This window comes from Lissotriton helveticus, chromosome 11 (genome assembly GCF_964261635.1).
Source record: "Lissotriton helveticus chromosome 11, aLisHel1.1, whole genome shotgun sequence".
Lineage (NCBI taxonomy): Eukaryota > Metazoa > Chordata > Amphibia > Caudata > Salamandridae > Lissotriton > Lissotriton helveticus.
This window is the reverse complement of record NC_136072.1, coordinates 25,692,784-25,709,486: the sequence shown is the minus strand read 5'-3', so window position 1 is coordinate 25,709,486 and position 16,703 is coordinate 25,692,784. Positions and strand designations below refer to the sequence as shown.

General features: G+C 47.9%; 1 protein-coding gene and 1 long non-coding RNA gene across 2 annotated transcripts in view; one reads left to right on the top strand and one right to left on the bottom strand.

The window, feature by feature from the left end:
* Positions 1 to 8,151, bottom strand: part of BCL6 (BCL6 transcription repressor) — a 212,062-nt gene extending 203,911 nt beyond the window's left edge. Inside the window, exon 1 of the mRNA XM_078666287.1 lies at positions 7,920 to 8,151. The gene's annotated coding sequence lies outside the window, so the exon portion shown is untranslated. The remainder of the gene's footprint in view (positions 1 to 7,919) is intronic.
* The window catches only part of LOC144791566 (uncharacterized), a 291,511-nt gene that overhangs the window by 246,269 nt on the left and 28,539 nt on the right, over positions 1 to 16,703 (top strand). The window lies entirely within an intron of this gene.

Here is a 16,703-nt window from a genome sequence, read left to right as displayed (position 1 = left end):
TGAGGATAACATGGAGGACGTTCAGCCTGCTCCGCGTGCTTACAGACCTGAAACTGATATTCAATTGCCTGAAGATTTGTTTCGCAATTTGCAGTACATGCTCAGTGACTATTATAGACGTTTCCCACCTTCCGAGTCTGGTGACTCGGTGATGTCTACACCTTTGCCGCAGGGAAGGCCTCCCCTCTCTCCGCGGACACGACCAAAGGCTACTACTGGGTTGGAGGACAGTCGCTCAACGTTGCCTACGTCACCAGTTTCATCTCCTCAGCCAAGGGACGAGGAGCTCTCGGAACAGGAAGATCAAGAGGAAGGAGAGCTGAATGAAGTCTCTGAATCGTCGGAGTATGAGGATTACAATGCAAACACACCCTCTCCGGCGGAGCCTACTACTTCTGAGTCACCACCCGTGGACGTTGCCTCATTCCACAAGATCATGGATAGAGCAACTAGGAGGTTTCTGATAACCATGGAGGCAAAACAAGAAGACTGCTTTTTGTATGATTTTAAATCTACCCCACATAAGCAGAGTTGGACCATTCCAATTATAGATTTCATCTGGAAGGAGGGTCTTAAGATCATGGCCAAGCCAAATTCCTTACCAGCAGTGCTCCCTAGAGTAGATGAAAAATATAGGGCGCCTACTTCTTCTCCAGCATGCCTTGTCGGACAAGCTAAAGCCGATTCTGTGGTGGCACAGGCAGCGCAGAAGAGATCTTCCAATCCTACGGCTCATGTCTCTGTTCCTCCAGACAAGGATGGGAGACGTCTTGATTCCATCGGCAAGAAGGTTTCTACCATTGCAGCCACGACCATCCGGGCCGCAAACTCCCTCGCCATTTTAGGGAGATACGATAGACAGATGTGGTCGGACATCTCACCGTACATGGACAAGCTTCCCGAGCCTGATCGCACTGAGGCCAAGAAAATCCTTCAGGAAGGAGAGTGTGTCTCCTCGGAGATGATTGACGCTGCTGTGGACGTTGCTGCCACTGGCTTTCGACAGCTAGCGGGTGCAGCTGTTCTTAGACGGCAAGGATGGTTACAAGCAACCTCCTTTAGGCAGGAGGTTCAAAACAGAATCATAGACATGCCTTTTGATGGGGAGTCACTATTCGGCAAACATGTTGATGAGGCTCTGGAGGCCATAAAGAAAGACACTGAAACAGCACTTTCACTGGGTACCCTTCAATACCGGAAATCTTCCTTTCGTGGTACAAAAGGAAGGGGGAATTTCAATAATAGAGGAGGATACACCCAACAACGCTCTTATTCCTCCACCCAGGGAAACCAAAGATTTCAGCCTTACCGGCAACAAACCTATGGGCAAAAGAGAGGACATTACTCTCAACCTCGAGGAAAATCTAATTATCGAGGAAGAGACAACAAGAAATGAGGCACGCATCCTGCCACCACTTTGTGCCAACCCGAACCAAATTGGAGGACAAATATCCCAACACTACTTAAATTGGTCCAAAATTACTACAGACAAATGGGTCCTGGATGTAGTAGCCAGAGGACACATTTTAGAATTCGTGAAAATTCCCCCAAATTGCCCCCCAAAAGGACCCGATCCAGCGCACCTCAAGGAGCTATTCATCCAGATCAACACCATGATCCGGAAGGGGGCAATCGAAAGAGTGCCTCATCATCAGAGAGGAAGAGGCTTCTACTCAAGGTTTTTCCTTGTTCGCAAGAAGTCAGGAGAGTGGCGCCCCATCCTCGGCCTGCGAGCCTTGAACAAGTTCCTGAAGAAGCTCACATTCAGGATGCTAACACTTCAGGAAATCCTCCAATTTCTTTTGGCGGGAGAGTTTTTGGCAACACTCGACCTTCAAGATGCATACTTCCACGTACCGATTTTCCCACGGCATCGGAAGTTTCTCAGGTTCAGAGTGGCTGGCAGGGACTTCCAGTTCAAGGTCCTCCCATTTGGCCTGCGTTCAGCCCCCAGAGTGTTTACGTAGATGCTGGCCCCAGTAGCGGCCCATCTTCGGTTGCAATCGATTCAAATATATCCATACCTGGACGACTGCCTTATCAAGGCCAGTTCTTTCGACACGGCTCAAGATCACGTTCAAAGAACTTTGTCACTGATGCAGGACCTAGGTTTCTCAATAAACTTCGAGAAGTCTCATCTCACACCAACAGCAAGAAAGGACTTCTTGGGAGCGACACTAGACACCAACCTTGCCCAAGTATTCATTTCAGAAGAAAGACAGGTCAAGATTCAACGACTCGCGGCGACATTGTCACTAAAAAAGTGCGTTTCAGTACGCATATTCAAGTCATTCCTCGGAATGCTTTCTTCCTGCATTCTGCTCACTCCCAACTGCCGTCTTCGGATGAGACCCTTACAGGAGGAGCTCAGTCGCCAATGGATCCAAGTCACAGGATCTTTTGAGGATATCCTCCACATTACACCTCGCATGCGACGAGCGATCGCATGGTGGACCCACCGATCCAACTTACAAGTGGGATGCTCCTTCCTAGCGGAAGTTCCCAGGTTCATAGTGACGACCGATGCATCAATGACAGGCTGGGGTGCACACCTCCAAGGCATGACGGTCAGCGGGAAGTGGAACCAGGTCCAAATGAAATGGCACATCAACCGGCTCGAGTTACACGCCATATTTATAGCCCTGAAGTCCTTTCAAGCGACTCTGCAAGGTGCCACAGTCTTGATACGGATAGACAACACCACCTGCATGTATTATCTAAACAAACAGGGCGGGACCAGATCAGTCTGATTATCTCAACAAGCACAAGAAATATGGAGTTGGGCCTTGACTCACAATATCCATCTGTCAGCGGTCCACGTTCCGGGGATTGCGAATGTATTGGCGGACTCTCTCAGCAGGTCCGGGGGCTGCACTCACGAGTGGGAACTTCATCTTCCATCTCTACATCGCATCTTTCAGATGTGGGGGCATCCGGACTTGGACTTGTTTGCAACCTTCCAGAACCGGAAATGCCCATTCTTTGCAAGCTGGGTTCCCCACAAGGACTCGTGTGGAGATGCCCTTTCGCTGAACTGGAATCAAATATTCGCGTACGCCTTTCCACCGATACCTCTGATCCCGAAAGTCATCAGGAAAATGAAGAAGCAGCCATGCCGGTTGATCCTGATTGCTCCTCGATGGCCCAGACAATACTGGTTCACCGAACTACTCCTTCTCTCGGAATGCAACCCTATACCACTACCACGCATTCCGCACCTTCTATCCACCCAGCAAGGCAGGGTATACCATCCGGACCCGAACTCGCTGAAATTGTCAGCTTGGCTCCTCAACACATGGAATTTGCACACCTTAACATTCCACAAGATTGTCAGGAGGTGCTGGCAAAAGCCAGGGCTCCATCCACGATCAAAACGTACAAACTCAAGTGGAAACGGTTCTGTGCGTGGTGCCAAGCTAATGACTTACATCCCATTCAAGCAACACCAGAACAAATCCTTCCTTTCTTTCTGCATCTAGCCAGATTGGGTTTGGCGCACTCTACTCTTAAGGTCTTTCTAGCAGCCATCTCTAGGTTTCGCCAAGATGGATCAAACTCTCTGTTCTCTGTACGGATCATCCAACAATTTTTCAAGGGCTTATTTCGCATGTTTCCGCCGGTCCGGAAACCTCCTCCGGCATGGCATCTGAACATCGTCCTATCTCAGCTCATGCGACACCCCTTTGAACCGATTCATAAGGTGGACCTGAAATTTCTGACATGGAAAGTATCGTTGCTCCTGGCTTTGACATCTGCTAGGAGGGTCAGCGATATTCAGGCGTTTACATCTAAGGCACCTTTCCTTCAATTCACCACGGACTCAGTGGTATTGCGCACTAATCCCACGTACATGCCTAAAGTGCCGCTGGACTTTCATCTAATTGAGCCTGTTGTCCTTAAAACATTCTTTCCTGACCCACAGTCTACGGCTGAGAGAGCACTGCATTCTTTAGACATTAGAAGATGCCTTCGATTCTATCTCTCCAGAACTTCGGCCATCCGCAAGACATACCAACTGTTCGTGGCTTATGGCCGGCAACGCCGGGGTTGTGCTGTTTCATAACAGACCATTGCTAGATGGGTCTCCTCTACGTTTGGACTTTGTCATCAACAGGCTGGTAGACCCTTACAAGCATTGCCAAGAGCACATTCAACTAGGGCAGTTAGCTCTTCCACTGCACTTTTTGCTGGTGTGCCACTTCGACAGATCTGCAGAGCTGCCACGTGGTCTAGCAGGCACACCTTTACTAGACACTACTGTCTGGACTCGGCAGACGATGCAGATGCTTCGGTTGGAAGAGCAGTGCTTCGCAATCTTTTCAAATAAGGTGAGCCTCTGTTTCCACCTCCTCATTTATGCTCTTTAGACGTTTTGCTCAGAACCTGTTGATTACTGTTATGCATGTCTCCTATATATATATATATATATATATATATATATATATATATATATATATATATCTAATTATATGCATATATGATATTCTGACGTCTACGAGCGTTATAATGTGAGTACTGCTTACTATTCTGATTCAGGCATGTGAATCTATGAAAGACACCCCTAATACTGGAGAAGAACAATAGTTACTTACCTGTAAACAGGTGGTTCTCCAGTATTGGTGTCTTTCATAGATTCACATGCAACCCGCCCGCCTTCCCCCAGAGACTCTCTCGAATAGCATGGGACTTCACTCCTGTGCGAGAAAATCTGAGAGCCTGAGCCTCTGGGGAGAACATTCTGGTGGGTGCTGTCGCCTGATTGGCTGCAGTTTGGACTAACACATAACGACTTGGATAGTCACGAGTATGGAAGTTTTTTCTGCTGTAGCTGGGGCTACTTACTTCCTGGTTTGGTATTTCTGATATTTGCTATATATTTTATGGCATTTTATTGCTTTTTATATACCATGAGACTCCTACTCCGACGACGGGGAATGATTCAGGCATGTGAATCTATGAAAGACACCAATACTGGAGAACCACCTGTTTACAGGTAAGTAACTATTGTTCTTCCAAACTAAGCGACCCTGGGGGAATCGTCCAGAGGTAGATGGCGGCCACATTAGCCTCATAGCCTAGAAACAGAACCACCTGGTGCATCAGAGGGACAGGCAACCACAGACCAAAACACGCTCCCAGGGCCCTTTTTAACCCCTTGGGTGCGGCCGCGATTCTGCGCCTGTGCGGCAGAATCACGAACGGGCGGGGTTATGACGGCCCCCAGCCATCATCAGCACACGATCCCCGTGATGCATGATGGCTGGGGCCGTCATCAGTATCGAAGGGGTTAAAAAAGGCTGAAAAACAGAGAGAGAGATGCTGCTCTCAAGCATAAACCATGAACTCTCAAATACCCATGATGGGGTAGAAGATGAAAAGGCTGCAGGGTCTCCAGGTTGGGAGGAGGTAGGTATACTAAGGACACAGGGAGCTGTTCAGCTGCATTGCACAGTGTTTGATGAGTGCTCATTACTGGTGGATATAGTCCCGACGGCGTTTAATACCAGAGAGAAATACAAGAGTGTGGAGGTCTGCCAGTGACCACCAGACATGAGGGAAACCTCTACAGCAATGGACACAAGGGCAGACTCTACAGCAATGGGCAAAAGGGTAAACTGGTCAATCATGGACACAAGGGCAAATCCTACTGCCAGAGGCACAAGTGCAAACCCTACAGCCTTGGATACAAAGGCAAACCCTACAGCCATGAACACATGTGCAAATCCTACAGCAATGGACCGAAGGGCAGTCCCTACAAACAGGGGCACAAATGCAGACCCTAGAGCCATGGACACAGGGGAAAACGCTACAGCCATGGCAATGAATGCAAACCCTACAGCCATGGACACAGGGGTGACCCCTACACCCATAGATACAAAGGCAGACCCTACAGCCATGGACACGAGTGCAAACCCTACACCCATGGACACATGTGCAAACTGTACAGCCAAAGGCACAAGGGCAAACCCTACAGCCATGGACACAATGGCAACCCTTAGAGACAGGGGCACAATTGCAGACCCTACAGCCATGGACACAAGGGCGATCCCTACAGCCAAGGACACAAGAACGAACCCTACAGCCGTGGACACAAGAACGAACCCTACAGCCGTGGAGACAAGTACGAACCCTACAGCCGTGGACACAAAGGCAAACCCCATAGCCATGGAAAGAAAGTCAAACCCTACAGCCATGGACACATGATCAATCCCTACAGCCATGGATACAAAGGCAGTCCTTACAATGGACACAAGAGCAAACCCTGCAGCCAAGGACACATGTGCAAACCCTACAAACAGAGGCACAAGGGCAAGCCCTACAGACATGGACACAAGGGAAAACCCTACAGCCATGGGCTCAACGGCAAACCCTAGAACCATGGACACGAGGGCAAACCCTACAGCCATGGACACAAGGGCAAACCCTACAGCCATGGACACAAGTGCAAACCCTACAGCCAGATGCACAGGGGCAAACCCTACAGCAAGAGGCACATGGGCAAACCTTACAGCCATGGACACAAGGGCAAACCCTCCAGATGTGGGCACAAGGGTAACCCATACAGCCATGGGCACAGGGGCAAACCCTAGAGCCATGGACACAAGGGAAAACCCTACAGCCATGGCCACACTTGCAAACCCTAGAGCCATGGACACAAGAGCAAAACCTACAGCCATGGACACAAGAGCAAACTCTACAGCTATGGACACAAGAGCAAACCATACAGCCATGGACATATGTGTAAACCCTACAGTCAAAGTCACAAGGGTAACCCTTACAGCCATTAAGACAAGGGTACCCCCTAGAGACAGGGGCACAATTGCAGACCCTTCAGCCAGGGACACAGGGGCAAACCCTACAGCCCTGGCAACAAATGCAAACCCTACAGCCATGGAAGAGTTGTGAGCAACTCTGCGTTGGAGGTGTAGTCAGTGATCCAACGTTTACTGGTCTCAAAGTTGTCAGGCGTGAACTCAAATTACAAAACCCTCCTTGCAACACACAAGTCCATTGTCCTGACACACAGGGCTCCCTTTTTGAATTCTCAAATGTGGACGATTGTTCAAGGGTGGATGCTGTTGGTTTGGCCTCCTGTCGAGCGAAGCCTAGCCCGGTCAAGAAACAAATAATGGGTGTAGCCCTAAGGGCGTCTCCGGAGGCGGGGCTGGTAATACATATCAAACACATATATATTCCTACAGCAGTCGATCACAAATCCAATATAACTTCACATTTTTGCATCTAACTCCTATTTGCTGGGTCGTGTTAATATCTATTTGAAAATATATTTGTTATGGTTTGTATGGCTTGAGTATGCTACACATTCCAATAACCAAGTCAAAAAAGGTAATAGGAGAAAACCACATTCAGAATTCCACATATTGCAAAGAAAAACATGCATGAATCCACAACACGTATTTAGTACCGGATAGATAAAAAGATAGTTCAGACAAGACTCCTCTATTAGAATACAACCTGCAGGAGTTACAATTCTTTCAAAAAGTCAGTTTCTCCTTTTCATTTCTTTTGATTTATAAACAAGCTCGCGATTGAGGCTTTTTCACCTCATGTAAGGCTGAGGAGTCCCTGCACACGCATTCCTGCCGATGACAAACAGCCATGCAGTTTCGCCTACGTCCTTTCTCGTTTATTCATGCAGAGGTAATTAATGCTAATGAAGGCATGAGATACTATGCAGATGTATCTCTTACTTCAATCATGCATTCAAGCATTTGCATTCCTTTTTGTTCAAAGCACAATAAACTGCACTCCTGCAGCCATCCACAATTTTAAGAGTCGGCTTCTACAATTTCCTTCCAAGCCTTGAGCTTGCACAGACTCGCGCTGCGTGCCCAAGTCGTGATCTATGTATTGCACAATATGCGTTTAATCAGAATAGAAGAAAATTTGCCGCTTACCGTTGGCTAACTTCTGCAAATTTCCCAAGATGGAGGGCAAAGCTCCTCTATTCTTCCTGTCCTTCATGCCTGGCCCCCTTCTACATGCACGCTTGGTTGACCACCATGCTTCCTCCCTAAAGTCCTCCGCGTCAGGCACCAGGAACCCACAGGCAATGTCTTGCAAGTACTAAAATATGTGGATTATTGTCTGCCACGAGGTCTGTTGCAAGCAGAATTTTGAACCTTTAACCAATCAGCCCTTGGATATCAGTAAAACAAATTTTAAATAATTAGAAATCTACGGAGGGAAATGCTCTTTCGATACTATTGTTAATTTACGGCGAAAGGTAGCTTCCGGAAGCGCTTGCCAACTATGGGAGCCAATCAGATGGTAGACGCCCATGGCCAAGTGGGTTTGAAAGAATCGCTGTTGATGCCTCCATGACACGGGCACTCCTTCTTTAGACTGAGTCCTGTTGAATCATCACTGAACCTCGCAGGTTTCTCTCAGCAGACCTTGGCTCTCATTGCGATCTGCACCCGCCATTCCAGTGCCTTGAGACATGATTGTTAGCGGGCAGGGTGGCACCGTGCCCACTGCACTGCCGTCATCCATGCCATGGAACTCATCCAATGCCTACAGTTCATCTGATCCTTTTACTCCTGCCCAGAAAGCAGCCTTTGTGTACAAGCTCGGCTGGTACATGACCTCAATAGGCAACACTGGAGTTTGCATCACTGGTTCCCTTCGGGAATGCCACCCAGCGCCACCCTTCTGTCCTCGCGCCCAGTTCCTAAAAAGCTCACTTATTTCATCAGTGGATGACCATTCTGAGGAGATGAATCTACCTGTGCCTTACAAATTCAGATGCAAATTGATTTGTGTTTTTATTGTCATTTATACAGCGATTTCTTACCCCTTGCAAGGGCTGTGGCAGACTTTGGTTGTTCGAGTAGTTCTGGTAAGTAACTAATACTGGCCTGATTCACAAAGGTAATTTACACTTTTGGCTAAGTTTACTACTTTTCCGTACTCACAGACAGCATTTTTGTAGTATTTTCCACTTTTGTAGTAAACATACACTGTAAAAAGCCCATCACTGCATGTGACCAACCACTAGTACTGCAACACCCTCCTATCGAAAAGTTGGGGGGGGGGGTCTTTCTTCAAAACCATAAGTTACTACGAAAGTGTACATTACTACAAAAGTGCAGTTTGTAAATACTGAAAACTAGTAAACTTACTCAAAAACGTTAGTTACTATTAAAGTGCAGTTTGTGACTACTGAAAAGTACTAAACTTACTCAAAAGTGTAAGAAAAGGTCAGTTTGTGAATACTGAAAAGTAGTAAACTTGCTCAAATTTGTAAGTTACTACAAAAGTGCAGTTTGTGAATGCCAAAAAGTAGTAAACTTACTCAAAAACGTTAGTTACTATTAAAGTGCAGTTTGTGACTACTGAAAAGTACTAAACTTACTCAAAAGTGTAAGATACTACAAAAGTTCAGTTTGTAAATACTGAAAAGTAGTAAACTTGCTCAAATTTGTAAGTTACTACAAAAGTGCAGTTTGTGAATACCAAAAAGTAGTAAACTTACTCAAAAACGTTAGTTACTATTAAAGTGCACTTTGTGACTACTGAAAAGTACTAAACTTACTCAAAAGTGTAAGATACTACAAAAGTTCAGTTTGTAAATACTGAAAAGTAGTAAACTTGCTCAAATTTGTAAGTTACTACAAAAGTGCAGTTTGTGAATACCAAAAAGTAGTAAACTTACTCAAAAATGTTAGTTACTATTAAAGTGCACTTTGTGACTACTGAAAAGTACTAAACTTACTCAAAAGTGTAAGATACTACAAAAGTGCAGTTTGTAAATACTGAAAAGTAGTAAACTTGCTCTAAATTTGTAAGTTACTACAAAAGTGCAGTTTGTGAATACCAAAAAGTAGTAAACTTACTCAAAAATGTTAGTTACTATTAAAGTGCAGTTTGTGACTACTGAAAAGTACTAAACTTACTCAAAAGTGTAAGATACTACCAAAGGTCAGTTTGTGAATACTGAAAAGTAGTAAACTTGCTCAAATTTGTAAGTTACTACAAAAGTGCAGTTTGTGAATACCAAAAAGTAGTAAACGTACTCAAAAACGTTAGTTACTATTAAAGTGCAGTTTGTGACTACTGAAAAGAACTAAACTTACTCAAAGGTGTAAGATACTACAAAAGTTCAGTTTGTAAATACTGAAAAGTAGTAAACTTGCTCAAATTTGTAAGTTACTACAAAAGTGCAGTTTCTGAATAGCAAAAAGTAGTAAACTTACTCAAAAATGTTAGTTACTACTAAAGTGCAGTTTGTGACTACTGAAAAGTACTAAACTTACTCAAAAGTGTAAGATACTACAAAAGGTCAGTTTGTGAATACCGAAAAGTAGTAAACTTACTCAAATTTGTAAGTTACTACAAAAGTGCAGTTTGTGAATACCAAAAAGTAGTAAACTTACTCAAAAACGTTAGTTACTATTAAAGTGCAGTTTGTGACTACTGAAAAGTACTAAACTTACTCAAAAGTGTAAGATACTACAAAAGTTCAGTTTGTAAATACTGAAAAGTAGTAAACTTGCTCAAATTTGTAAGTTACTACAAAAGGGCAGTTTCTGAATACCAAAAAGTAGTAAACATACAAAAAAAACGTTAGTTACTATTAAAGTGCAGTTTGTAATTACTGAAAAGTACTAAACATACTCAAAAGTGTAAGATACTACAAAAATTCAGTTTGTGAATACTGAAAAGTAGTAAACTTACTAAAAATAGAAGTTACTACAAAAGAGCAGTTTGTGAATAGCACTTTGAAATAAGTTATGTAGTGCTACGAAACTTACTAGAAAGTGCAATTTGTGAATCGGGCCTCGAGGTTGTAACATTTATAATAAATGAATGATTCTGTTTTGCATAGATGCTCGCAGAGTATCCTGGCGCTTCATAACCCTGACGAGGTCCCGGGCACAGCACAGTGTATAAAGCCTTTTTTTAATTTTAAGTTTTACTCTTCATTGTCACTTTCAGGTTGTGACGATGCTTTTCAGTGGTTCCGGGCTTGTCGCCATCTTGTTTGATGATATAGTGCCTGTGTGAATAGCTCCCTGTCCTCTAGGCTCTCTCATTGACGCTCTCTCCGTCGACGCTGTGGTGACCCCTCCCCAGCCCTGGTTTCTCTGTGCACATCTGGCCCCTTCTCAGGGTTTGCTCTTTGTCTCCTACCTTGAAGTGAGCAGGCGCTCGCCCAGCTGTGGGAACAGTCGAGGGCTTGTATCTTTCTTATCCCAAAGTGCTTGGCACATGTGTGAGGCATCGATTGTACCTCGGGGGCGGTCAGCCCCAGCTCAGAGTTGGCACAGGGGAGGGGCACCTTATGCATCTGCTGGAAGCGTTCTCGGAGGCTAACCCCGCACTGCGCGGTCCAGGGATGAACCCACAAATTGATGTGCCAATGCCATGCAGAATGCCATCCTTGCACACACCAATGCTTTTGTGCCCACCAAGAGAATTGCGGATGAAGGGCATGATTCAAACATCGTGACACAAAAGTAGTGGATTCTGACACCGAGGCCCACGTTGGTGCCAGCCGGAAGGATGTGCCAGCCACAGGTGCCCTAGGGTTGAGAAGAGGCCGGTAGCACAGAAGGTCAACACAGCATCCCCAGGGAGCCTGCCAGGTGTGACAGATAGTGAACACGAGCCATGTAGTGAAGTGAGCTACACTGCGTCACCAGAGCAGGCCTGTCCTGGGCACGCAGCCGATGACCATTCGTAAAGCACGTACACCCCCAAGGGTACGAAGAACGGGGTGCAAAATGTTTGAAACACACAACCAGACACATACAGCAAGGCCTCGTCAGAGACACGTCACCCATCAAAGTCTCGCAATTCATTGTGAGCCTGTCCAGAAAGTCCTTTTAAGATCGTGGCGTTGCAATTAGTGCGCACCAATGGCCGTGACCCACTGAGTCCTAATATTCCATCAACTGAGGCTTCACAGGGGACTCCTGAGAAGGGCAGGAGCCACATTAGGTCCTCGCGTAAGACGTCACCATGCCACGCATACGTCGATGTATGTATATGTCATGAATCTTCATTTTTACATGAATGTGCTGTCCTGCTTTTAACTTGAAGCATGTCACACAGTGTCACACAGATGCAAATGCCAATGCTTTGCAAACACCACCTGGGTATGACACATGTCTTGTCGCTTCTGGGTAATATCACATCATCCTATGAGTTTCTGATCCCTGAACCTCAGGTCAGACCCTAAAAGAAGCCTTCCTATCAACGGAAAAAAGATGGCTGCCGCCTAGTCACCCCTGTCAGCATGTCACCCCAGGGCCAGCGGCATCTACTGGAGTCTGACAAAAACCCTTGGTCTGTGTTAGATGAAGTGACTTGGAGGACAACAGAAACCTTCCCAACCCTTGGGTAAACAGGCTGCATGCCACAGAAACCTCCATGGCAAGGCCGGGGGCACATTAGTGCACTTCCAGATCCACATTGATCACAACACCACCCTCAGAGGAACCCTCATCTACAGACCCCCCGGACCACGGCCACAGTTCAGCGACTCCATCCCTGACTTTGTCAGTACGCAAGCCCTTGCCTCCACAGATTACATCCTCCTCGGGGACCTGAACTTCCACCTCGAGAACAACAACGACACCAAATCCACCACCCTGATCGCCAACCTCGCCAACCTCAGACAGCTCGTCACAACACCCACCCACTCTGCTGGCCACACGCTTGACCCCTTGACTCCTTTAGCCACACCACCAAACTACACTGGACCGACCATCGCTGCATCCACTTCACCTTCAGGAAACCCACCACCGCACTCAACATATCTGCCGCCGCTGCTGGAGCAGAGTCACCGAAGACTAGCTAAACACCATCCTCGCCCGAAGCCCACCCGTCGACCCCACCGACACCAACACTGCCGCCCTCAACCTCAGAAAGTGGATCGACGACTGCACCAACACACTCGCCCTGTTCAAGAAACCCTCCAACAGACACACCAACAAGAAAGCTAATTGGTTCACTGCGGACCTCCAGGCCTCCAAGCAAACCTGCCGGAAACTAGAGAAGAAATGGCACCGCAAACAGACACCGGACAGCTACGCAGCCCACAAGAACACCATCCGCATACACCATCACCTCATCAGATTCGCCAAAAGGGTCTCCTTCAAAGACCGCCTAGACAACAACACGCACAACAGCAAAGAGCTCTTCAACATCGTAAAGGAACTCTCCAACTCCAGTTCCAACACCAACGACATCCCACCATAGCAAGACCTGTGCGACGCCCTTGCCACCTTCTTCCATCGCAAGATCGCAGACATCCACGACAGCTTCAACAACCTGACCGCCCCAACAGCCACCGAGTCCTGTGACCTCACGGCCACCGCCCACATCGATCCCCTGCTCACCTGGACCAACATAAACGACGACGACAACAATAAAATCATGAACACCATCCACTCCGGCTCTCTGTCAGACCCATGCCCACACCACATCTTCAACAAAGCCAGCGCCACCATCGCACCCCATCTCCGCAAGGCCATCAACATTTCCGTCGAGACCGCGACCTTCCTGGAGAGCTGGAAGCATGCCGAGATCAACGCCTTACTCAAAAAACCCAAGGCTGACCCAAAGGACCTCAAGAATGTCCAACCCATCTCCTTGCTCCCGTTCCCGGCGAAGATCATCGAGAAGACCGCCAACAGACAACTGACCCGCTACCTCGAAGAGAACAGCATCCTGGACCCATCCCAGTCCGGGTTCTGCAGCAACCACAGCACCAAAACTGCTCTCATCACCGCCATCGACGACATCAGGGCCCTGCTGGACAACGGCGAAACCGCAGCCCTCATCCTCCTGGACCTATCAGCCACCTTCAACACTGTCTGCCATTGCACCCTGCGCACACGCCTCCACAACGCAGGGATCCGACACAAGGCTCTGGAATGGACCACATCCTTCCTCACCGGCAGAACCAAGAGCGTCCGCCTCCCTTTTCCGATCCGAAGCCATCGTGATCACCTGCGGCGTACCCCAAGGATCATCCCTCAGCCCGACATTGTTAAACGCCTACATGGCACCGCTCGCTCACGTCGCCCGACTGCACGACCTCAACATCATCTCCTATGCCGACCACACCCAGCTGATCCTCTCCCTCTCTAAAGACCTCCTCACTGCTAAATCCAACCTCCACGAAGGAATGCAAACCGTCGCCGAGTGGATGAAGAACAGCTGTCTGAAGCTGAACTCAGACAATACGGAAGTCCTCATCCTCGGCTCTACCCCCACTCCTGGTGGCCGACCACACTGGGAGTAGCACCGACAACCCCTTCCACGCACGCAACCTGGGGCTAATCAACAACTCAATACTCTCTATGACCAAGCAAGTCTATGCCGTCTCGTCCTCCTGCTTCAACACCCTCTGCATGCTCCGCGAGATCTACAGGTGGGTCCCCACTGAAACCAGAAGAATGGTCACCCAAGCCCTCATCAGCAGCAGGCTGGACTACGGAAACGCCCTCTACGCAGGAGCCTCGGCCAAACTACGGAAACTTCTACAACGCATACAGAACGCCTCTGCATGCCTGATCCTCGACATCCCTCACCACAGCCACATCACACCCCACCTGGGTGACCTGCAGTGGCTTCCCGTCAACAAGAGGATCACCTTCAAGCTCCTCACCCACGCACACAAGGCACTCAACAACACCGTACCGACATACCTCAACAGACGACTCACCTTCTACACCCCGAACCACCAGCTCCGCTCCGCCGACCTCGCCCTCGCCACCCTCCCCCGCATCCGAAGAGCGACCACTGGCAGCAGATTGTTCTCCCACCTCGCCGCCAAAACCTGGGACACCCTCCCTATCCTCCTAAGACCTGGCTATTCGAGCAGTAGCAGCACCCCTCCCCCCCTCAGCGCCGTGAGACCTTCACGGATGAGTAGTGCACTTTACAAATGCTCTGATTTATTAATTGATTGATTGATGTGCAAGAGGCATGCATGGATAAACGATGGCCAATGCCATCCTGACACCTGTAGAAGGCTTGTTTGGGAGATACATGTCAGCTGACATCAAGCCACGAGTATCAGCTGTGTGTGCACCACAGCACCTCCATGACAAGCCGGGGGCACCTTAGTGGATGTGCAAGAGGCATGCATGGATGAACGATGGCCAATGCCATCCTGAGACCTGCAGAAAGCATGTTTGGGAGATACATATCAGATGACATCATGCAACATTATCAGCCATGTTGGTGCAGGCCCTAGGGCTCGGCTTACAGACTCAGAGAGAGCATCAACAGGCTGGAATGGAGATACACATCAGACACCTGAGGCCTGAGCTCATGGAACCAGCATCAAGTCTCTGCGGGTGACAGGTGACTAAGCCACGGGGGTCTTGCCAACCCGCAGCCCATTACGGTTCTTACCATAAGAAGTGTAACAGGCGCCAGCAGTCACCAACCCCAGCCATGGTGGATGGGCCATGCTAAACAGCCCACCTGACCCAGAGACAGGGGTTGTAAGGCGTCACCCTGTGGGGCAGGCAAGAAAGAAACCTGCAGTAACATGCTTTCCACAGATGCTGCCTGTTGCACTTGTTTGCGTCTTTGATGGGTTGCACATTCATATGGCTGTCCAGGCAGGATGTGTGTGTAACCTCGTTGCTAATGTAGGATCAGTGATGCCTCCATCTCAGTTGCCATGGTTTCAGTGACAGACGTAGGGATGTACAACCACACATTAGTGTTTTGTGTGACCTCTTGTCCTGCTCTGCATCAGTCCTCTGATCACTGTTACTTGTATTTTGCGTGAACATGTCATTATCCCCATGGCTTCTATCACAGTCCATGTTCTCAAGAGTGAACATATCTGGGTGTGTAATATGCAGCACACCAGTCTGCACAACTCATACTGTCTGGTTGTGCAGTGTACAGCACACCAGTATACACAACCCATACTGTCTGGTTGTGCAGTATACAGCACAACAGTATACACAACTCATACTAGTATACAGCACAACACCACGTGATACATCAATAAACTGCTCACAAACAGTTGCATGTACTTGACCCTCAGCTTCGATAGTGTAACACGGTACAACACCCCCGGCACTGTGTTATCTGGTTCTTGTGTCTGAGTCTTACAATTTCTATATAGTGTCCTCAGCGATAGTCTCAGCAGATATCCCTCACATGCCTGGTCACCCATGTTGAGCATACATGTTTTTCAAGTGTTGCGTTTGACTTGCCTTTGTGTCTTTGTGACGTAGGCGTTGCCCATGCTCTCTCCGACTTGACGTTGCCTCCATGTTGGGCATGTGATGCTGACATACTCACAGCTTCATGCAAAGGTTGTGGTGTTAGAATATAGAACCCAAAAATATGATGCTACCAACACACACAAAAGTTGACGGGAGATGATTACAATAAGTCCAATAACTGGCAATGGCTCGGGTATCATTTCAAACCATCGTTCTCTTGCTCACCGTGCACCTCAGATTAGACCCAGCATATGCAAATCAATCTTGACCCTGCTCCAATAGGATCCGTGAAGCCTGAACTCCCAAGCCAGATCCTGTCCGATCCATAACGCAAGCAATCCAAGACCAGTGTACGCTGTGTCACTGGAACCAAGCTATACCTGGCTGATGAGTCCATAACTAGAGTGAAACCAGTCTTGGGCTGCTTGTGTTCCGGCTCAGAGAGTATCTGGTCCGGCAGTACAGGCTGGACTG